At 43.1% G+C, this 23,543-nt stretch overlaps 1 pseudogene; it reads right to left on the bottom strand.

The window, feature by feature from the left end:
• On the bottom strand, nt 1-23,543 carry LOC139465011 (polypeptide N-acetylgalactosaminyltransferase 11-like; annotated as a pseudogene).

The raw sequence follows: 23,543 nt of genomic DNA, 5'->3' as shown, positions 1-23,543 counted from the left end.
TTCAGGTCATCTTAGCGCTATGACTATCGTAATCCTGCGTGAAAGTATGGGAGTTACGATCATCTTAGCGCTATGACTATCGTAATTCTGCGTGAAAGTATAGGAGTTACGATCATCTTAGCGCTATGACTATCGTAATTCTGCGTGAAAGTATGGGAGTTACGATCATTTGTGGACCAGGGCCTTGGAAAATCCATAAGACAAGAAAGGACATTCAATCAACACTAACTTATTGCTTTGTCCCTTTGTCAGTAAAATACATAACCCTTGTTGAGGTATATGCAATAAGTTACTAATTATCATCACCTGAAATTTCAACTTTTTTAATGATATTCACTGCAGACTTGGTGCTGAATATCATCATCTGAGAACGTCTGGATGAATCACTGATGTGAACTGCAAGTCCACGACTAGACTGATTTCAGGGGATGATGATGTTGAGCTTGGTAGGTGTTACATGACTTCTTGTCATCGAAGTCTACTCTGTCACAAGATCAAAGTTGAGCAGCGGATGGTCAGAGCAGATGACGAGCTTGAGGAAGGAGTTTGGTTCTATCCCCGTGGCAGACAAACACTTCCCACTACCGGGGTTGTACAGCTGGGACTTCCCTGACTGAAAGGTAGAGATACGTGTGTGTGAGTGAGTGAGTTGGGTTCTATCCCCGTGGCAGACAAACACTTCCCACTACCGGGGTTGTAAAGTTGGGACTTCCCTGACTGAAAGGTAGAGAGACGTATGAGTGAGTGAGTGAGTGAGTGAGTTGGGTTCTATCCCCGTGGCAGACAAACACTTCCCACTACCGGGGTTGTACAGCTGGGACTTCCCTGACTGAAAGGTAGAGAGACGTGTGAGTGAGTGAGTGAGTGAGTGAGAGCAGAGAAACACTTCTGAGTGAGCGAGTGCACCTTTCTAGCAGGTTGTGTTATGTGAATTTTCTAATCAGCTAATCAGCCACTGATGTTTCAAAATCCTATGAATGAGCAAATCATTCAGATCAGCATATCTGTTAATGTATCTCAAAACAAAGTTAATCATCCTGTTCAATCTCATTAAAATCAGATCTTAGTTCTCGCTACCGCTAAACAAAGATCTGAAGACATCCCATTAGGGGTCACATCAGAACAACCTTTCGTCCGACCAATCAGTGCGTCGCTTACCAGATTATGAAAGTGACAGTCTGAATGTGATTTCTAAACATGCAGTCTCAAAAACTTTAACATGGGGGTATTCTGAAAGATAGTTACAACTGAATCATTACAATCTAGACCTATTAGCAATTCCAGAATGTTTTTTTTGTTCAGGTTTCAAATTTGTAATCAAGAATTTGTCAAAATATGTTTCGAAGCGTAGTCACCAATTTGAAATTTGTGCCGTAAAGCACGAGAAAGCTGCCTTCTGATTGGTCATTCCATTGGTCGGTCAAAGTTGTTCGCTCAAGGTCAGTCTGATGTGACCCGCAATGGGATGTCCTCAGATCTTTGTTTAGCGGTAGCGAGAACTAAGATCTGATTTTAATGAGATAGTCATCCTGTTCTGAATGAATTGAAAAAGGCCATTCCATTTTATTGTGGATACTGTATTCGACGTAATAAGCGCCCAGGGCACTCTCAAAATTAGAAATAGGGGGCTCTTATTAGAATATTATTTTGAGTTAAAAGATCGTAAATTTCGTGGTTTATGCCAACAGCCAGAAATGTTTACATACGACAGATATATTTTTCAAGAATTTAATTGCCCATAATTAAGGGTGATATAACACACAAGTGCGTATTATACACGAATAAATAAGTCTTGTGTACATTGATCAATCGGAAGGGGTGCTGATTGGGATTGTTAGCCAATATATTAGCAAATATCGCCGTTGGCGCTTATTAGAGCGGGGCGCTTATTACGTCGAATACGGTATGTCATAGACGCTGTTCTTGCCACACCCAAAAGGGAGCATCATCAAAGGAATAGTTGTGTTCGGTGTGGGCATTCTGTTCTTAAAATCAAAATTTCCAAATTGAGGTGTCAAATAAATGAAGCCAAATTGTTTTAGAAAGCAAACATCTGATTGTCTCATGAACCCACACATCCTTCTTTTAGACTGGGCAAAGTTTGCTCAGGGTTTTGTCCTCAAATCTTCACACTGAAGGGTATTGTGTCAGAGTAAAAGAGCTGAATTTAATGATAAGCACAGGGCAACATATCTTCTTTAGGTTGAGAGGCAAAGAACAGGGGGAAAGCATAAAGGAAAATTAACATAGCGTTTCATCTGATGCAGGAAAAACAAAGTAAAACTTCTCCCAGCTTCTGTGAAAGTCCATCTTCCCGAGGCAAGTGAGTTAACTGACTATAAAAGTCCAGTTTCCACCCTTGCTGAACTAGGCTGGTATTATGGAGTTACATTTTGACTGGACTAACGAGTCTATGCATAGTCCAATCCAAATCGCGCACCGAAATCGAAATCCGGTTCGTAAAGTGTCATGCAGATTTCGGTAGACTGCAGGATTTGCAAAGCATGTGCACCGCTAACTCATTGTCAACAGATATTTTCTAAATCTTTTCATGTTTTTAATCAAGGTGCTCACGTCATTTGAGGCACTTCACGTTGTAAGACTCGTTTTACCACAATATAGATCTTCATTATCGATCAGACCGTCTTGACTGGGCGCCACCGTTTTGTTTGAAGTAAATGCAAGTGATGCGAGAGGTTGAATCTGATTGGTCCATAGGAGAGGCATAGAAAGGACATAACTAATAATAGCCACTGGTGGCGCTACGATCGAGCCCAGGAATTCAAGCCTAGTTCGGCAAGGGTGGAAACTGGACTTTTAAAGTCAGTTAACTCTCTTGCCTCGGGAAGATGGTGAAAGCCAAGATTTTCTTAAACTGACACAGAGTCTCCTGTACTTAGAACAATCTTGTTCCGCATGTCATCCCTCACCTGCTTGCTCCACACCCATTGCTGAGAGGAGAAACCGCCACATTTCATGATCCGTCCATAGATGGCGCCACCATTCCCCTTGTCTTCAACATCCAGGCACAGCAAGTTAGCCAGACGGAAGTCCTTGTCCACCGTCTCAAACCAAACCTGTAACACGCAGAACTCAGATCTATCCCATCATCTTTAACTTGCATGAACATGATGAACCTCTCCATCAACCTCCATGACTAAAAGAAAACAAACAGAAACAGTCCACATTCATCACAAACCATCAATCAACAGAGATACAGGCTATTTCATTCCATCCGCCTACAATGAACTCATTGAGCAATAATCACCCCATCTATAACTTAGCTTCCTCCTCATGTGTTTCCTGTCTAGCATGTTGGTACAGTGCTATCCCTCTGTTGTTATTATCTGACCAACTCATGTTAATATGGGCGGCCATTCGGTCAAAAAATTCAAAGTTGAAAAAAAAGGACAAAAGTACGCAATTCAGGTCAAATATTACGAATAAAGAACTAAATGTTACTACTAAAGGTCAAAATACAATATCAATAGTCAAATGTTACGAAAAGACGTCATAAGAAAAGAAAGAACAATGTGTACGAAAGAACGTCAGTGAGCACGAAAGGACGTTTTCAATAAAGATATCAGTGAGCACAAAAGGACGTTTTCAATAAAGAACATCAGTGAGCACAAAAGGACGTTGACAATAAAGAACGCCACATGGCGCTGCAATTTGTAAAACATTCCGAGTTTAATCGGCTTGTTGTATATACATATATACATCTTTCTTTTCTTATGACGTCTTTTCGTAACATTTGACTATTAAAATTGTATTTTGACCTTTAGTAGTAACATTTAGTTCTTTATTCGTAATATTTGACCTTAATTGCGTACTTTTGTCCTTTTTTTCAACTTTGTATTTTTTGACCGAATGGCCGCCCATATGTTAATGTGTCTTATGTTTGCAAATTGTCAGTACTGTTAAACCTCCACCAACCACATTCATTCTGTACCATGTTCATTATTAGACTTGCTTGACAAAGGTATCAGGATCTATTCAAAATGTCGCTATTACAGTAAAATAAAGAAGTCTACTTTATCATGAACCACACAGTCACTGTTGGTTAGTTTATGTGTAGTCTGCTTTCTGTCATGTAAAACAGGATCGTTATCATGGCAGGGTGAGACTTGAACACTAGCCCGCTAGCGTGTGGCTGGTACAAATTCCTGCGAACTAGTACCAATTTCCAAATTTTGCCATTGTTTTAATGTTACAAGGGCATGTTATCTTTACCTGGACAAGTAAAGCTTAAGTTCAAACCCTGTCATGATATTCATCACCATCAGGTTTACAATTACTTCAACAATTTAAAGTTAGTCAGGTGAAAGCTGATTATGCCATTGCAGTATTCATGGTATATCACAGCAGCCTGAAAATGTCACACATTTAGCTAGGTCACACATTGTAGCTACTTGATTCTTATTTTGGTCTGCTCTAACAACAAGTACTGGGTCCTATTCTGCCATCATCATCATCATCATCATCATCATCATCATCATCATCATCATCAATTCTGGTCATCCTATTCTGCCATGATGATAATCATCATCATCTTCTTCATCATCATCATCCTAGTGAAGCTACCTACCTGATCTTTACTCTCCGAGATGGACCTACACACTGCCAGGCGCAGGAGAGACTTCTTGTTGAACACTTCTTCCTCTGACTCCACACACAGACCTGAGGCCATGTGCTTCAACTGGGGGATAAATGTCAGATTTGTCACTCTCTTTCCCAGAACCAATAAAACAAACAGATCTGAGACCATGTGCTTCAACTGGGGAATAAATGTCACATTTGTCACTCTCTTTCCCAGAACCAATAAAACAAACAGATCTGAGACCATGTGCTTCAACTGGGGAATAAATGTCACATTTGTCACTCTCTTACACAGCACCAATCACAAACACAGATCTGAAGCCATGTGCTTCAACTGGGGAATAAATATCAGATTTGTCACTCTCTTAAACAGAACCAATCACACACACAGGCCTGAGGCCATGTGCTTCAACTGGGGAATAAATGTCACATTTGTCACTCTCTTTCATAGAACCAATCACACACACAGATTAACATACTCTGGCCTAAACACTGAACAAATGCTTCATGGAGTGGGTCAGAAGCTGTCTACCAGACTGATGGTTCCCCATCACGCTTACCATTCCAGATCTCTTGGTCTTCGGCTGCTGGAATGTCGGGAGTTTGTGCTTATTGAAAAATACCTGGTTTCCACTGTGTTGACTCGGCAACGACTGTAAACACAGACATTCACATTTACCATTAAACTATATACAAGCCTGAACTTAGTTTATCATTTGACTGGTTTCTAGGAATCAATATTCATCGCGATGATTGTTTTTTTCACCTGTTGTACTTGCATTGTACAGCATGAAATGCAATTAGTGACTGACTGTAGTTTTACACCACTCATAGCAATATCACAGCAGGGGACATCAGAAATGGGCTTCACACATTGTAGGATGGTACACTATATTTTCAAGGTAGTTAATTTATAACGGATTGTAATAGCGCACGCTTACATACACAAAATGTTTCTTGTTCTTTGTTAAAACTTTTATGACACCACTCTACCCCACACCGCTCTACCCAACATCACTCTACCCAACACTGCTCTACCCAACACTGCTCTACCCAACACCGCTCTACCCAACACCGCTCCACCCAACACCGCTCCACCCAACACCGCTCCACCCAACACCGTTCCACCCAACACCGTTCCACCCAACACCGCTCCACCCAACACCGCTCCACCCAACACCGCTCCACCCAACACCGCTCTACCCAACACCGCTCTACCCAACACCGCTCCACCGAACACCGCTCCAACACCACTCTACCCAACACCGCTCCACCCAACACCGTTCCACCTAACACCGCTCCACCCAACACCGTTCCACCCAACACCGCTCCACCCAACACCGCTCTACCCAACACCGCTCTACCCAACACTGCTCTACCCAACACCGCTCTACCCAACACCGCTCTACCCAACACCGTTCCACCCAACACCGCTCTACCCAACACTGCTCTACCCAACACTGCTCCACCCAACATCACTCTACCCAACACTGCTCTACCCAACATCACTCTACCCAACACTGCTCTACCCAACACTGCTCCACCAAACATCCCTCTACCCAACACCGTTCCACCCAACACCGTTCCACCCAACACCGCTCTACCCAACACCGCTCTACCCAACACTGCTCTACCCAACACTGCTCTACCCAACACTGCTCTACCCAACACCGCTCTACCCAACACCGCTCTACCCAACACCACTCTACCCAACACCGCTCTACCCAACACCGCTCCACCCAACATCACTCTACCCAACACTGCTCTACCCAACACCGTTCCACCCAACACCGCTCTACCCAACACCGCTCTACCCAACACCACTCCACCCAACACTGCTCTACCCAACACCGCTCCACCCAACATCACTCTACCCAACACTGCTCTACCCAACATCGCTCTACCCAACACTGCTATACCCAACACCACTCTACCCAACACCACTCCACCCAACACTACTCTACCCCACACTTAAGGTTAGCTGAAAGCGGAAATGCACACACTGTGTCATTGCCCTGACAAACTTACCAGCTGTGGGTAGACTCTACCTAACACCACTGTACCCGACACATTGTGTCATTGCCCTGACAAACCTACCAGCTGTGGGTAGACTCTACCTAGCACCACTGTACCTGACACATTGTGTCATTGCCCTGACAAACCTACCAGCTGTGGGTAGACTCTACCTAGCACCACTGTACCCGACACATGTGACACTGCCCTGACAAACCTACCAGCTGTGGGTAGACTCTACCTAACACCACTGTACCCGACACATTGTGTCATTGCCCTGACAAACCTACCAGCTGTGGGTAGACTCTACCTAGCACCACTGTACCCGACACATGTGACACTGCCCTGACAAACCTACCAGCTGTGGGTAGACTCTACCTAACACCACTATACCTAGCACCACTGTACCCGACACATTGTGTCATTGCCCTGACAAACCTACCAGCTGTGGGTAGACTCTACCTAACACCACTGTACCCGACACATTGTGTCATTGCCCTGACAAACCTACCAGCTGTGGGTAGACTCTACCTAGCACCACTGTACCCGACACATTGTGTCATTGCCCTGACAAACCTACCAGCTGTGGGTAGACTGTGTCCAGGTACCACTTGAAGGATTTACAGTTCAACTGCTTCCTCAGAGCTTTGCGGTCTGAGACATCGCCGGCATCAACGTTTTTGGCACCAGGACTGATCTTGTAGTAATATTTCTGAAAGACATGACTTATTGTGACATTCGTGTAGGTGTCACAGCTTCACAATTGCAGTAACACTGCCATGGTGTGAGAGTACCTGTCTCACAATGCTATGAGTGATGGACTTGGCGTCACATTGTTAGAAGTTTATCACCTTGTACATGTTGTAGACTAATAATATAGCTCATGTTTAGTCACTTGAATGAAAATATTAAAAGATATTAGAGTGTGTTAAATTGTCTTTTAGTATGTAGCAGAAAGGAGCAGAAGGATTCTATTCATGAAACTGAAGAAATCAACACTTGCCAAAATATTGTAGACTTGCTTCAGAGTGCTAGGATTTTTTTAAGGGTTTGTATGAGAGACTTATTGTTTTGGTGCAACTGAGAGTGAGTTCTTGGTGAAACTATCAACTTATATACTGCCTTTGTTGTCTGCTTATACCAGACGTCGGTGACATCACTTACGATATAGTCATCCATCCACACCAGGGCCACTCGGAGGGAGTTCTTGGTGAAACTGTCTCCTCCTGGTCCGCTGTATGGCCGACGCTTGCGGAAGATGTGCCCGACACGCGAACACGGGATGATCTCTAGCTGCCCGCCACACATCCAGATCTGACAACATCACGTCATTAGACAATCTCATTAAAATCAGATCTTAGTTCTCGCTACCACTAAAAAAAGATCTGAGGACATCCCATTACTGGTTACGTCAGCACAACCTTTCATCCAACCAATCAGAGCGTCTCTTACCAGATCCTAAAAGTGACAGTCGGAATGTGTTTTCTAATCAAGCAACCTCGAAATATTTAACAGAGGGTATTCCGAACATCAGTTACAGGTTTTATGATTATGTCCAAATACTAGGCCATCTATAAGTCATTCCAGAATGTTGTTTTGGTCGGTTTTAAATTTTTTAATCGAGGATACGTCAAAATATGTTTCAGAGCGTAGTCGCCTATATGAAACTAGTGTCGTAAAGCTCGAGATAGCCTTCTGATTGGCAAATGTCGATTCCTTGTCAGTCATTTCATTGGTCAGTCAATATTCGCGAAAGGTTGTTCTGACGTGACCTGTAATGGGATGTCATCAGATCTTTGGTTAGCAGTAGCGAAAACTAAGATCTGGTTTCAATGAGATTGGTCATTAGACAGGTTAAAGTTAATTATCCCTTAGAGCTTTGCTACTTTAATCATCCGATGTTGTTGTTGTTGTTGTTATTTTTATTTTTATCATATACCGCATGTATCCAGGTACTACTCAAATGCGGTTTTATTTGCAGACCAGTGGATCCGTTTGCATGAATACCCCACTCAGACACAGTTTATGACTCCGAGCCAACCAGTCCATGTTTTAGCACCTTAATGCCGAGCGCCAGACAGGGTAACAACAAGTACCATCTTTTAACATATATTGGTACAACGCGGACGGGGATTTAAGCCCAGACCTTCCGCTCTCTGGGCAGACGTGCTACCCCTAGAGGTAAGCTTTGACTGGTGTTGGCATCTCTGTGGGCTATCGTAAAATATTGTGAAAACTGTTGGAAAATCAATACAGAATAAAGAAATGGATACATGGGTAGTTGTATCATGTATCATAGTGGCAGGTGAATATTTGTGATGTATTGGTACAATGGTGAATCTTGACACATCAAAATACATAAATATATAAATAAAACCGAAATAAATATTATGAACAGACTAGTAACAATATGTATTTTTGGATATTTTGAATTGTTTTCACATCATTTGACTTTGTCATGCTTTGTTCTCTCCTGCTGTTACCATGGTTACTCACCCTGAAGGAAATCTCGAGATTCTCTCCACCCCACACATCCATCCCCGAGTCGTACTCTCCCATCCGGTGGAAGTACATTTTGTCTATGGCAAACAGGCCTCCTGCCATCGTGGGGGACCTGGAGGGTGAGACAAGCTTCTACACTTGACTGAACACATGACTGAACACTTGACTGAACACATGACTGAACACTTGACTGAACACTTGACTGATCAGGTGACTGAACACTTGACTGAACACTTGACTGAACACTTGACTGATCAGGTGACTGAACACTTGACTGAACACATGACTGAACATGTGACTGAACACTTGACTGAACACTTGACTGAACACATGACTGAACACTTGACTGAACACATGACTGAACACATGACTGAACACTTGACTGAACACTTGACTGAACACTTGACTGAACATGTGACTGAACACTTGACTGAACATGTGACTGAACACATGACTGAACACGTGACTGAACACCTGACTGAACACGTGACTGAACACTTGACTGAACACTTGACTGAACACATGACTGAACACTTGACTGAACACTTGACTGATCAGGTTACTGAACACCTGACTGAACATGTGACTGAACATTATGAGGACAATCACTTGTTGCAGGAATATATATGGAGTATTCTGATATGACTTAAGCATGTAAGCAAGGGGATAAAGTGTCAAAGCATGTACCTGGTATTATGATGTAAAAAATTTGTGATGTGAGTGTGATTTTGGTCAACACTGCTTTGAACAGCATATAATGGCATGTCAGCTTAATGTTGGAGAAGGCCCGAAGTGATGCACGTCTAAGACATTTTCCACTTTGTGAAACCCACGAGCACGGGTATGGTGCTGACAAACATTATCAGCGCGAATCTGGGATTAAGCATTCGACATAGGCTCCTGGCACACCTAAGAGAGATAACTCTGCATAATGAACTGCTGTGCTGTAGACCACTGGAACACCCACTCCCCCTTCCTGATATTGGATCAGTATGCCATAAAATAATAATAACCATTTTGGCAAAACCAATGTCACTGACAGACCAAAGGATCATAATAAAGGGACAATCTGGGCTTCAAACTCATAAAAAGCAATTAAGACCACTTGGCTACCATGCCTCATTAATAGTTAAATTTTGTTTGTTTGATGTTTAACGCCGCAGTCAGCAATATTCCAGCTATATGATGGTGATCTGTCTGGACCAGACAATCCAGTGATTGACATCATGAGCATCCATCTAAGGAATTGGGATACGATGACATGTATCAACCAAGTCAGCGAGCCTGACCACCCGATCCCATTAGTCCCCTCTTATGACAAGCATAGTCGCCTTTTACGGCAAGCATGGGTTGCTGAAGACCAATTCTAACCAAGCTCTCCACGGGTCAATATAGTTAGAATAAAACAAACACACACTCTGGCCGTGAATTTCTCCACATACTTCATTGGTTTGCTGTTTGTAGCTTGGTTGTCCACGACACTCTGAGGAAGTTGGTCCCAGCGGAAGTGCATCCCCCAGTTGAAGCCTCCGCGCACCAGTGGCGAGGCCTCGTAGGCGAAGGTGTCGGGGCTGATGATGTCGATGATGGGGATGACAACGTTGTGCTCACTCTCTGCTACCCGCTCCAACAGCGGCTCCAGCCAGTTGACATTCACCTCACAGTGACTGTCCAGGAACACCAACACCTGGCGAGAGTGAGTGAGTGAGTGAGTGAGTGAGTGAGTGAGTTGGGTTTAGCGCTGCTTTAAACAGCATTTCTGTTATCTAACAGTGTGACAGTTTAACGTGGAAGCCGAGTGAGTGAGTGAGTGAGTGAGTGAGTGAGTTGGGTTTAGCGCTGCTTTAAACAGCATTTCTGTTATCTAACAGTGTAACAGTTAAACGTGGAAGCCGAGTGAGTGAGTGAGTGAGTGAGTTGGGTTTAGCGCTGCTTTAAACAGCATTTCTGTTATCTAACAGTGTGACAGTTTAACGTGGAAGCCGAGTGAGTGAGTGAGTGAGTGAGTTGGGTTTAGCGCTGCTTTAAACAGCATTTCTGTTATCTAACAGTGTGACAGTTTAACGTGGAAGCCGAGTGAGTGAGTGAGTGAGTGAGTGAGTTGGGTTTAGCGCTGCTTTAAACAGCATTTCTGTTATCTAACAGTGTGACAGTTTAACGTGGAAGCCGAGTGAGTGAGTGAGTGAGTGAGTGAGTTGGGTTTAGCGCTGCTTTAAACAGCATTTCTGTTATCTAACAGTGTGACAGTTAAACGTGGAAGCCGAGTGAGTGAGTGAGTGAGTGAGTTGGGTTTAGCGCTGCTTTAAACAGCATTTCTGTTATCTAACAGTGTGACAGTTAAACGTGGAAGCCGAGTGAGTGAGTGAGTGAGTGAGTTGGGTTTAGCGCTGCTTTAAACAGCATTTCTGTTATCTAACAGTGTGACAGTTTAACGTGGAAGCCGAGTGAGTGAGTTGGGTTTAGCGCTGCTTTAAACAGCATTTCTGTTATCTAACAGTGTAACAGTTAAACGTGGAAGCCGAGTGAGTGAGTGAGTGAGTTGGGTTTAGCGCTGCTTTAAACAGCATTTCTGTTATCTAACAGTGTGACAGTTTAACGTGGAAGCCGAGTGAGTGAGTGAGTGAGTGAGTTGGGTTTAGCGCTGCTTTAAACAGCATTTCTGTTATCTAACAGTGTGACAGTTTAATGTGGAAGCCGAATGAGTGAGTGAGTGAGTGAGTGAGTGAATGAGCGAGTGAGTTAGTGAGTAAGTGAGTTGGGTTTAGCGCTGCTTTAAACAGCATTTCTGTTATCTAACAGTGTGACAGTTTAATGTGGAAGCCGAGTGAGTGAGTGAGTGAGCAAGCGTGCATGCCTGCATGCATGCGTGCGTGTGTGCGTGCGTCATGGCATGACAGCTTCATGTGGAAGCGCCAATGTCCTAGATGTTTGCCACTTTGATGAGACCCATAAGCATAAGCTGTCAAACCACAAGGAGTGATCATGAACTGAAACCAACGTGTGAGTGAGTGAGTGAGTGAGTTGGGTTTAGTGCTGCTTTAAACTTTAATGTGGAAGCCTCAAGTTATGGAGTGAGTGAGTGAGTGAGTGAGTGAGTGAGGTGAAATGGGTAAACTGGGGTTTTGTGTCATGTAACAAAGTTATGCCAAAAAAACCACTTATAATGCTAACAAATATCTGACATATGTTCATCCGCTTATTTACAAGCTCAACTTCATCCTACCTCTCCTCGGGCCTTCTTAGCTCCGAACATCCGAGCCCGAATCAACCCTGACCTCTCCTCCATCCGGTACACCTTTACTTGGGGCAGGTTGATGTGGACATAGTTAAGGAAGTCTCCCCTCAGTTCATCTGTAAAACAGGTGAGGCGAAACGAGGTTTAACGTCACCTCCAAGATGACTGCACTTATATCCTGACATGCATGCACGTGTGTGTGTGGCTGCTTGTACTAGTCCGGACTGATGCCGATTTATAGTGCTAGCCAACTGCGATACCATGCCACAGTTTAACATGAATACCCCACTCAGACACAATATACTGAATCCGAGCTGACCAGTCCTTGTTTTTGCCAGACAGGGTATCAAGAAGTACCATTTTTTAACGTCTTTTGGTATGACGCAGATGTTGATCGAACCCCAGACCTTCTGCTCTCCGGGGAGACGCTCTACCACTAGAGTGAGTGAGTGAGTGAGTGAGTGAGTGAGTGAGTGAGTGAGGTTTCTGCTGCTTTTAGCAATATTCCAGCAATATCACGGCAGGGGACACCAGAAATGGGCTTCACATGTTGGGAATCGACCCTGGGTCTTTGGCGTGATGAGTGAACGCTTTAACCACTAGGCTATCCCGCCCCTCTAGCACTAGACCACAGAGGTGGTCCATCTGTAAAACAAAACCCCAGGGTTTTAACAGTCCTTCAGTGGCAGTATGCCTACTCGGTCTTTGTCAAGTAGTCCTTCACTTTGTTTGTTGTTTAACGCCACACTCAGCAATATCCAAGCTATATGACAGTCGAGTGTGGACCAGACAATCCAGTGATTGTCATCATGGGCATTGATTTGGGATATGGTGACACGCATCATAGACCCTCCCATCCCGTTAGTTGCCTCTTAAGACAAGCATAGGTGATGACCAATTCAAACTGCATCTTCATGGGGGCAGTCCTTCATTGGACTCTACACCTACCTAGGTCACTGTAATCATCGATCAGTATAATCTCTTTGAGAAGGTGTTCTGGGGTCCGGGGTATCACAGTGTGGATTGTGCACCTACCTAGGTCACTGTGATCATCGATCAGTATAATCTCATTGAGAAGGTGTTCTGGTGACCGGGCTATCACAGTGTGGATTGTGCACCTACCTAGGTCACTGTAAATCATCTATCAGTATAATCTCATTGAGAAGGTGTTCTGGGGTCCGCGCTATCACAGTGTGGATTGTGCACCTACCTAGGTCACTGTGATCATCGATCAGTATAATCTCATTGAGAAGGCGTTCTGTGGTCCGGGCTATCACAGTTTAACGGTACACCTACCTAGGTCACTGTAAATCATCTATCAGTATAATCTCATTGAGAAGGTGTTCTGGGGTCCGGGCTATCACAGTGTGGATTGTGCACCTACCTAGGTCACTGTAATCATCGATCAGTATAATCTCATTGAGAAGGTGTTCTGGGGTCTGGGCTATCACAGTGTGGATTGTGCACCTACCTAGGTCACTGTAATCATCGATCAGTATAATCTCATTGAGAAGGTGTTCTGGGGTCTGGGCTATCACAGTGTGGATTGTGCACCTACCTAGGTCACTGTAATCATCGATCAGTATAATCTCATTGAGAAGGTGTTCCGGGGTCCGGGCTATCACAGTATGGACTGTGCGCAGCAAGGCAGATCTGGCTTCGTTGATGTAGCAGATGATAATGCTAGCTGTCGGCAGGTTACTGGAGAACACACTGTCCCTGCACCTAAAACAGGAAGAAGAGTCTCAGCCTGAAAGTCAGGAACAGGAATTTACCTGGGTCTATTAATTTGTGAGCCCTTGGAACTTTCAGTAATAACACCAGGGGGTCATACGCATGGAAATGACCATTGTATTGACAACAAATACAACATTCATGAAGTCTTCATCTTCCCGAGGCAAACGTGTCCACTATCCTATATCAAAGCCTAGTTTCTACCCTTGCCACATCATGGCCACTTTTCTTTGCTCCACCCTGGCACCCCCTCATAATGTGCCCTGAGTACCGTATTTTCTTGAGTATAGTGCGCACTTTTTTTCGAAAAAACACAGCTGTGCAGAAGGGGGTGCGCATTATACACGAATTATGAGTTTGGATGTTTTTTTCCCCCATGGAAAGATATTACCGTGAGCACGAAACACCGGAAATACCATGTCAACAAATCCATACTGAAGTATGCAAAATAATCATGTATTACACTGTCTGGCTATAAAAAGTGTTCTTTGTATATCTGGACTTATGTTTGTAACTTATTTCATTAATTTTATTCAAAATTCCTTATAATATTGTTTTTATTAATTTTGGCGAAATCGTGAGTGAAGCGATCGGAAGATCGCACAACTCACCGTTATTAACAGCAACCACGGTCAGAATACCGCTATTGACGCCTTGAAACGAACTTTAGTTGACAGAGAATGGATGCATATATCATAAATGACATACTTTGACTCGTTAAAAGTCATATTTGTTTTTGTTTGACGATTCTATGTCAACATGAAATTCTCGCGATCACGCACGTGTGAGCCTTGACGGTGACTGGTCAGACTGGTTCCATGTAAAAAATAATACCCGGCAATAGCGATCAGCTGCTTCGCTTAGGGTTATTATGTTTAGTAAAGGCTGCATATAAATGGCGAAAATAATGGAATATATTATTCCTGATAAAAAAAATAGTTTCAGATACAATTGTTGCCGAACTTTGCATTAAAAATCCTATAAAGTTATATCATTGGGTGTGTCTTGACCGAATCACCGGTCGATTGCAAGAAAACTACAGCTGATTGCTGTTTCCGGCTTAGTTTACGAGAAAATACACAAGGTAATCTTAATCCCTAGATATAAAACAATGCCTAGCAGAACAATAAATACTATTTAAACGGTAAATAAACATGTCTGGTGATTTTTTATCTCAAATTTCTAATTTGTACTGACGAAGCTTCTCAGCACCCGTTCGTTTGCCGGACTTCGCGAAAAGGGTATGGTGTAAATTTTTTCTGCGCATAATATTCAAATTTCTTTTTTTCCAAAATATTGAACCCGCTAGAGGGGGGGTGCGCATTATACATGGGTGCGCACTATACTCAAGAAAATACGGTAATGAAAACCCGATATCCAATCAGTTCCCTGTTCTTATCTCGTGTAGCTTCACAAAGATGGGGACAACTATAGGCGATGACCTAGTCGATCAGATAACAAAAACATTCGCTATTTCTCCCTGACAAAAAAACATAGACATTAACATGAAAATGACATATTCGTGTCAACAAAGACAGGCAGCGGTAAATCACTTTCAGACGAAGGTGTACCAGTCGTGGATGTTGATTTTGTGAAACACTCTCTGATTGGAATATCGATATGCATGATAGTCCAATCGTACTTTTCACAGGAAAGTGGTCTTGATGTAGCAAGGGTGGAAACAAGACTGATAAAAAGGCTAGTGGACGCTCTTGCCTCGGGAAGATGTGAAGTCTTATGATTATGGCTGAAATGGATTTCCTCTCATGGACCCATACTTGACACTGTTTGTTAGTTGGTATTAACGTGGCTTTGAACAGTATTCAGTTAGTTGTGTCTTACACAACTGGGCCACCCATACCACCTTGTTGAAATAAACAGTTTGAATATTGATCATGCTTTGTATCTGAATAGATATGTGCATGAACATAAATTTTACATGTTTGTCTTTTCTTGTAATAGGTGGAAGGTGAAATGGGGTTAACACATGGTTCAAGATTATTGCCCTTCATTAAACGCAACTATCTTCCCAAGGCAAGCCTGTCAAATAGCCCATATCAAGACTAGTTTTCACCCTGGCCATTTTAAGCCTACCTTTCTATGCTAACAGAGACATGATCGGGATTGGACAATCGCACATATCGACAGTCCATCCAGAGAATGTTTTACAAAATCAGTATCCGGGTTCAATGTGTCAAATTTGCTCTGAAATCATTCAAACAACAAATATTCTAGAAGGCATTTCAAGTTACTAATCAGCACGCCCAAGCAGTTAGTGCCTTTTATATATTTGTGTGCAAACTTCATTGTATTTGAACGACTTAATGCTTATCGCAGTGACTGAGATGCAATGCTATTTTTAGACCACCCTTACTGCCCATGTTACTGCAATGTGCTGTGTTACGTGATAATATGGAGTCTGTGAGCCTCCACTATTGGCAGAACAAAATACGACATTTTGTTTGTTTTTCAGGGATGAAATCTGGAATTTGTTCATTATCTGATCGACCAAAATATTCAAAATAAGAACATTGGATATCATATTTTCATCGCAAGGGGTACAACTTGTGTTTTACAAACCATTGAGCCAAGAAAAAGTAGACTTGAAATGGCAAGAGCAAGTCTTTGAAATAGGCTAGTGGACACTCATGCCTCGGGAAGATGTATCGCAACATGCATTTATGTGTGTGTAGTGCCGCAGATACCATGCCGCAGTGTAAGATGGATGCCCCACTGAGATACCATGCCACAGTTTAACATGGATACCCCACTGAGATACCATGCCGAAGTTTAACATGGATACCCCACTGAGATACCATGCCTCAGTTTAACATGGATACCCCACTGAGATACCATGCCACAGTTTAACATGGATACCCCACTGAGATACCATGCCGAAGTTTAACATGGATACCCCACTGAGATACCATGCCACAGTTTAACATGGATACCCCACTGAGATACCATGCCACAGTTTAACATGGATACCCCACTGAGATACCATGCCAAAGTTTAACATGGATACCTCACTGAGATACCATGCCACAGTTTAACATGGATACCCCACTGAGATACCATGCCGCAGTTTAACATGAACACCCCACTGAGATACCATGCCACAGTTTAACATGGACACCCCACTGAGATACCATGCCACAGTTTAACATGGATACCCCACTGAGATACCATGCCGAAGTTTAACATGAATACCCCACTGAGATACCATGCCACAGTTTAACATGAATACCCCACTCAGACACAGTATATCAACTTCAAGCCAACCAGTCCTTGTTTTAGACCCTTAATGCCGAGCGCAAGGCAGGGTAACAACAAGTACCATCTTTTAACGTCTTTTGGTATGATGCTGCTGGTGATCGAAACACTGACCTTCCGCTCCCTGGGCGGGCACTCTACCACGAACATATTTTTAACATATTTTGGTGATGCAGCTGGGGATAAAATCTTCCGCCGTACAGGCGGACACTGAATCCACCAGACCAACATGTCTGTCACATGTTTGACCAGAAATGTAGACAGCCATAACACATCTACTGAGGGTCAAATGAAAACATTTTTTGGTTCTTCCTTTCAGAAAAATTACATGTCTTGAAGAAGTGACACAAAAAATATATTGTCTGAGAAATATGAGGTGCTGAGGACAAATCCAGACCCAGTGTGTCAGAATTCAGGAGGCCACGATGGAATCAGTGGACAACACGGCCATGGCTGTGTGTTCGTGTATACGTACTGCGGGTTCCTGGTGTCGGGGATAGGTCGCACATAATCAAGTCTGTCGCTGATGAGGATGTTGAAGGCATGGCGGTGATAACCTGAAACAGTCATTGACAACAGCCTTGTCAAGAACATTGTCAGGATAAGTATGGTATAATCACAGACATGTTTCTACACAAAACTTAATGCCATACAGTCAAAGAATCCAATATTTAGCTGCTGTCATCCGTCATGAAAGGTGAACTTCCTTATCATTCAATCAGACCCAAGGCAACTAAAGTCTTTGCATGAGTGAGTGAAGCATCCAGACAATCTGATTTCTGTATCTCAAAAACGAACATAATTGGGGAGTTCAAATGCAAAAAATAAAGCCCTGATAATATACCTTTGCAGCTATTCATTACATCCTGCTGTTTCCGAGTGCCAGGGCATCTTCATACAAAGGGTGTACTACAAAGGGCATATCTGTGTTTATTTGGTGTTTTCTGTATTCTGAATCAAGGTGATTGAAAAATTAGGCTGAATTGATTTAGAAAGCTGAATTCTGACTTTTGCCTATTTGGATTAGGTAGTCAATGTTCCTTGAGATACAACGTCCTATGGAGGTGTTGTCTGATATTTCAGGCAGAGCAGTGTCCAAAACAGCTGCCTACCTCTTTCCCATGGATGGTTACATTTCTGTTGCGACAGGTAAAAAATATTGCAGTTATCATTGTATTTATTTTTGACTGTTTGTGTAGATTTTGTATTTATTTTTACTGTTTGTTTAGATTTACTGTGTTTAATAACATTTGCTTTACTGCAAATCATGACTGAACTTTCTCCTGAGTCGTGTCAACACTGACTGCTTACAAACTCATCAAGCATGCATCTGATTGTTAAGTGTAACCTGACCACCCAATGTTCTGGTTGCCTCTTATAACCCACATAGGTTTCTTGCAGGCCTGGGACGAGTCAAAATTTACTACCAGGTAACCCCCAACCCCCTATTACCTGACCCTACCCGGGTACCCACTGTAAATCTCAGATGTCTCAAAATGTCCGACAGGGAACATTTTTAACATAGCCCTGGCAAAACATATTTTGATACATGTATTTAACAATCTGGTCATTCATACACTAAGTGAGTGAGTGAGTGAGTGTGTGAGTGAGTGAGTGAATATTGCTTAACGCCACATCAGCAATTTTGCAGCTATTTGCGGCGATCATACACTGAAGTTCAATCAAGTGATATCTTTATTCAACCACATGAAAAATCAGAAGGAATGGTTGTATAGTCAGAAAGAAATGCGAACATTAGTGACTTGTAGTTTAACAATAGAGTTCTTGATAATTTTTGTCATTCAACAATATATCATGTGACTAACCACAGGTCCGGTTAGTCCTGTGAGTACCCGGGTCCTACTCAGTACCCACCCGACCTGGGTCCTTTAATATCATAGCAGAGGACATCAGGACAGGGCTTTATACATTGTTACCTTGCACAACAAGGAGTGAGATTGTACCCTGGTCTTTGGTGTGACTAGACAGGGATGTATCTAGACCTGCTCAGGGGCCGATATTTGGTCTCACGTCTGCAAAATATCTGTATCGATTTTCAAATTGGATGTAAAAATTTCTTAACCAAATAAATTACTCTTCTTGCCAGGAGAAATTTAGACATGATCATCTACTTTTTGCCAGTTGACAATGATTTCAATTTTCCAGGGGCAATTGCAATGGGGGACATTTTCCAGGGTCAGTTGTACAGGTCGCACATTTCCTGGGGCAGTTGTACAGGGGGCACATTTCCTGGGGCAGTTGTACAGGCGGCACATTTCCTTGGGCAGTTGTATAGGGGGCACATTTCCTGGGGCAGTTGTACAGAGGGCACATTTCCTGGGGCAGTTGTACAGGGGGCACGTTTCCTGGGGCAGTTGTACAGGGGGCACATTTCCTGGGGCAGTTGTACAGGGGGCACATTTCCTGGGGCAGTTGTACAGGGGGCACATTTCCTGGGGCAGTTGTACAGGGGGCACATTTCCTGGGGCAGTTGTACAGGGGGCACATTTCCTGGGGCAGTTGTACAGGGCGCACATTTCCTGGGGCAGTTGTACAGGGGGCACATTTCCTGGGGCAGTTGTACAGGGGGCACATTTCCTGGGGCAGTTGTACAGGGCGCACATTTCCTGGGGCAGTTGTACAGGGGGGCACATTTCCTGGGGCAGTTGTACAGGGGGCACATTTCCTGGGGCAGTTGTACAGGGGGCACATTTCCTGGGGCAGTTGTACAGGGGGCACATTTCCTGGGGCAGTTGTACAGGGGGCACATTTCCTGGGGCAGTTGTACAGGGGGCACATTTCCTGGGGCTGTTGTACAGGGGGCACATTTCCTGGGGCTGTTGTACAGGGCGCACATTTCCTTGGGCAGTTGTACAGGGCGCACATTTCCTGGGGCAGTTGTACAGGGGGCACATTTCCTGGGGCAGTTGTACAGGGGGGCACATTTCCTGGGGCAGTTGTACAGGGGGCACATTTCCTGGGGCAGTTGTAGTAACTTGTACAGGGGGCACATTTCCTGGGGCAGTTGAACAGGGGGCACATTTCCTGGGGCAGTTGTACAGGGGGCACATTTCCTGGGGCAGTTGTACAGGGGGCACATTTCCTGGGGCAGTTGTACAGGGGGCACATTTCCTGGGGCAGTTGTACAGGGGGCACATTTCCTGGGGCAGTTGTATAAGGGGCAATTGTACAAGGGGCAATTTTACAGGGAGGCAGAAGCCTTCAAATCAAGAATGTTACTTTGGGCATAAACATGACAAACACATGGTAGCGGGGAGTCAATCTTAACACCATGACCTACTTTGGTGCAGACGAACATTTGAAGAGTACATTATCTTCTTTGTTTTCTTACCTTGGTCATGTTTACGCTGGTCGTCTGGTGTCTCAATCCTCCCTATGTCATGGAGATGCCCGAGACTGTACTTGGATAGTTTCCCATTATCCGCCACATCATCAGGGGGCAAGGGCATAGGAACTCCCTTGTGGGGTCGTGGTCGGAAAAGTCTCGGTCGTCTGTTGATGTCGCTGGCATAATGGTGTAACAGGAAATAGATGAGGCAGAAACCGATGATGACGACCACAGGCAGCTTGATCTGACGAAGACGGGGCATCACCACGTCACAACACAACTGTCAGGACTCAGTCATTATCTGTAACAATTGCGGTTTGTAATATAAGTGCTCCACAACTCCAGATAAGCTGGGTATTTGCGTAAAATATGCAAAACAAATCACAATTACCCAATAAATTTGATTTGTTGTTGGTTTGTTGTTTTATGCCGCACTCAGCAATATTGCAGCAATATCCCGGCGGTCTGTAAATAATCGAGTATGGACCAAACAATCCAGTGATTAATATCATGAGCATTGATCCATGCAATAGAGATTGATGACATGCATCAACCACCTGACCACCCGATCCCGTTAGTCGCCTTTTATGACAAGCAAAGTCGCCTTTTACGGCAAGCATGGGTTGCTGAAGATCTAGTCTACCCCGGATCTTCACGGGTACAATAAATTTGAAGTTGCGTACAAACATACATGAAAAGTTTCAGAAACATAACAATATAACAGTCTCCATAATTACCCAATGTTTCCTTCACAACTTACGACCTGTGAAGTCCCCAATGAAAGTCCAGTTTCCACCCTTGACGAATTATGGAGTAATATTTTGGCTTAACTAACAAGTCCATGCATAGTCCAATCAAAATCACATAAAAATATTGACACTCGGCAGATTTCGGTTGATTGCAGGATTTGCCAAGCATGTGTACCGCCAACTTGGTGTCAACAAATTTACCCAAATCAATCAGATCGCCTTGACTGGGCGCCGCCATTTTGTTTAAAGCAAACACAAGTGACATGAGAAGTGGAATCTGATTGGTCAATAGGAGGGACATAGAAGGGACATAACCCATAATAGCCACTGGTGGTGCTACGATCGAACCCAGAGATTCAAGCCAAGTTCAGCAAGGGTGGAAACTGGACTTTTATAGTCAGTTAACCCCCTTGCCTATAGGGAAGATGCATCTCCTCAGACAATCAGCCTGGGTCAAACGTTCAAGGATTTGCTCATAATGAAATATTTGAAAATGACTTCCTGAAAAACCTCTAACATCAGCCTTTTTGACACATTTTAGCCTTACCTATACATTCAGTGCTACTGTAAGACCCAAAATTCAATGCTTACTCAACAAGTCAAATTCCCACTCTTATGAACACATCTCATAACTTTCATAATGATCTTTTAAACTATGCATATCTCATGGGTCCCTATCATACATTGACCTTTCACCAAATTACCTGTAGGCTATACAACCTGCAACATCGCCAGAACAGCAGACATGAAAAAATTGTTTATTGAACATCAATATCAACAAGATGGTGAAGGATAACTACCAACTCTGTGTTTTGAACAAGCAGTAACAGACTGAATCAGACAATACAAAATCAATGCAATTATTGCAGCTGTTGCCAAGTTCAATGTTTATTTCTAGACAAGGCAAGGAACTGGGGTCACCTGGTGCTGTAAGCACTGATTAACATGCAGGCCTGCGGGGATTCACATGAAGCATAATTCCTGCTTATTTGAACCAATAATTTTCCTGCAAATACTAGCAAACATTTTTGAATACAAGTCCTAACTGACACAATAAAAATTTGCTGAGGAAATCTAAATATTATTTTTAAAGTAATGACGACTAATCCACTAGTTGTTGAAAATAAAACAAATTTTCAAACTTTCAGAATTAAATGAGACAAAATAACTATCAAAAAAAGAGAAATTTGCAATTTGCAATGTGTATATATACAGCACTGTCGCACTCTGCATTACTGCTATGACTACACACTAGCCAATCAACAGTGAGTGTTTCTGTCTAGCATTTACTACAGTCACAGTGTGTTTGACAGCAAACAAGTATAGCCAGGCCTGTCAAAAACAGAAAGGTCTCATATTGTTTTCATCAGTGTAAAGAAAATAATTACTCCCAAATTTAGAAAATGAACCCAGCTCTCCCCCTTCCCCCACCCCGCTAAAAAATATGCATTATGAAATTATAAAAAAATTGAAAAGTGGTGAGTCATCATCACTCCAATTCTTACAAGGTTATGTGTAAAACCCTGAATTTGTGAAATTCAGTTCTTGATGCACTTGTGATGTGGCCATCAATGACAAGAATATGAGATATGCGTACAACTAAAAATCACTCTTAACATACAGATATACAGAAAGTAGTTGAAATAGACAGATAGGACCAAGGACATCTACTAACATCTGTGATTTAAATTAGGTTTTGTTGTTTTAACACGGTACTTAACTGCTCAGTGATGTTTATTTTATATAGATATACACCTTTATATCAGCAAGCTATGCAATAGGTGATCTGAGGCACCAATGCATAAATTTTTATAAGGAAAGCATTTGGGAATCGAACCCATAGGTCTATGGTATGGTGAACAAGCACCTTTACCACTGAGCTACCCAACAAACACTTGCAACAGCAATCGTGTCACAATTGTTGGCAGTTAGCATGGTTAGTTGAGGAAATTATAATCACATTAATGTTTTCTTGTGGTAGATATTCAAATTCATACTCACACGTCTTCTGAACCATCAAAGCTTTTGTTGAAACGTACTGAAATACATTACTGTTCACATAATTCCACTTCCAATGCCAAACATCACA

The sequence above is a fragment of the Haliotis cracherodii genome, unplaced genomic scaffold, assembly GCF_022045235.1.
Source record: "Haliotis cracherodii isolate W230 unplaced genomic scaffold, xgHalCrac1.p SCAF_17, whole genome shotgun sequence".
NCBI classification, from domain to species: Eukaryota; Metazoa; Mollusca; class Gastropoda; order Lepetellida; family Haliotidae; genus Haliotis; species Haliotis cracherodii.
Note: the sequence above shows the minus strand (reverse complement) of the source record. Positions and strands in the feature narration are given on the sequence as shown.